The sequence below is a fragment of the Trichechus manatus genome, unplaced genomic scaffold (genome assembly GCF_000243295.1).
Source record: "Trichechus manatus latirostris isolate Lorelei unplaced genomic scaffold, TriManLat1.0 scaffold00013, whole genome shotgun sequence".
Taxonomy (NCBI): Eukaryota; Metazoa; Chordata; class Mammalia; order Sirenia; family Trichechidae; genus Trichechus; species Trichechus manatus.
This window is the reverse complement of record NW_004443949.1, coordinates 24,169,190-24,170,769: the sequence shown is the minus strand read 5'-3', so window position 1 is coordinate 24,170,769 and position 1,580 is coordinate 24,169,190.

The following is a 1,580-nucleotide window of genomic DNA, read 5'->3' as shown; positions in this document are numbered from 1 at the left end:
AATAGAAGGGAAATCCCTCAGTATAATTAAGGGCATTTATATAAAGCCAACAGCCAACATCATCCTAAATGGAGAGACTTTGAAAGCATTTCCCTTGAGAACGGGAACCAAACAAGGATGCCATTTATCACTACTCTTATTCAATACTGTGCTGGAGGTCCTAGCCAGAGCAATTAGGCTAGAAAAAGAAATAAAGGGCATCCAAATTGGTAGAGAAGAAGTCAAAGTATCTCTATTGCAGACGATATGATCTTATACACAGAAAACCCCAAAGAATCCACAAGAAATCTACTGGAACTAATAGAAGATTTCAGCAAAGTATCAGGATACAAGCTAAACATACAAAAATCAGTTGGATTCCTTTACACCAACAAAAAGAACCTCAAAGAGAAAATCACCAAGTCAATACCAATTACAATAGCCCCCAAGAAGATAAAATACTTAGGAATAAATCTAACCAGAGACGTAAAAGACCTATACAATGAAAACTACCAGACACTGCTGCAGGAAACCAAAAGAGACCTGCATAAATGGAAAAACATACTTTGCTCATGGATAGGAAGACTCAACATTGTGAAAATGTCAGTTCTACCCAAAGCCATCTACAGATACAATGCAATCCTGATCCAAATTCCAAAGGCATTTTTTAATGAGATGGAGAAACAAATCACCAAATTCATACGGAAAGGGAAGAGGCCTCGAATAAGTAAAGCATTACTCAAGAAGAAGAACGAAGTGGGAGGCTTCACACTATCTAATTTTAGAACCTATTGTACTGCCATGGTAGTCAAAACAGCCTGGTACTGGTACAACAACAGATACATAAACCAATGGAACAGAATTGAGAATCTAGACATAAATTCATCCACCTATGAGCAGCTGATATTTGACAAAGGCCTAAAGTTCGTTAATTGGGGAAAAGACAGTCTCTTTAACAAATGGTGCTGGGATAACTGGATATCCATCTGCAAAAAACTGAAACAAGATCCATACCTCACACCATGCACAAAAACTAACTCAAAATGGATCAAAGACTTAAGTATAAAATAGAAAACAATAAAGATCCTGGAAGAAAAAATAGGGACGACACTAGGAGCCTTAATACATGGCATAAACACAATACGAACTGTACGTAGCAATGCACAAGCACTAGAAGAGAGACTAGATAAATGGGAGCTCCTAAAAATGAAACACTTATGCTCATCAAAAAACTTCACCAAAAGAGTAAAAAGACAACCTACAGACTGGGAAAAAATTTTTGGCTATGACAAATCTGATCAACATCTAATCTCTAAAATCTACAAGATACTGCAAAACCTCAACAACAAAAAAGCAAATAACCCAATTAAAAATGGGCAAAGAATATGAACCGGCATTTCTCCAAAGAAGATATTCAGGCAGCTAACAGACACATGAAGAAATGCTCGTGATCATTAGCCATTAGAGAAATGCACATCAATGAAATATCGTCTCACCCCAAGACACCTAGCATTAATCCAAAAAACACAAAATAATAAATGCTGGAGAGGTTGTGGAGAGACTGGAACACTTATACACTGTTGGTGGGAATGTAAAATGGT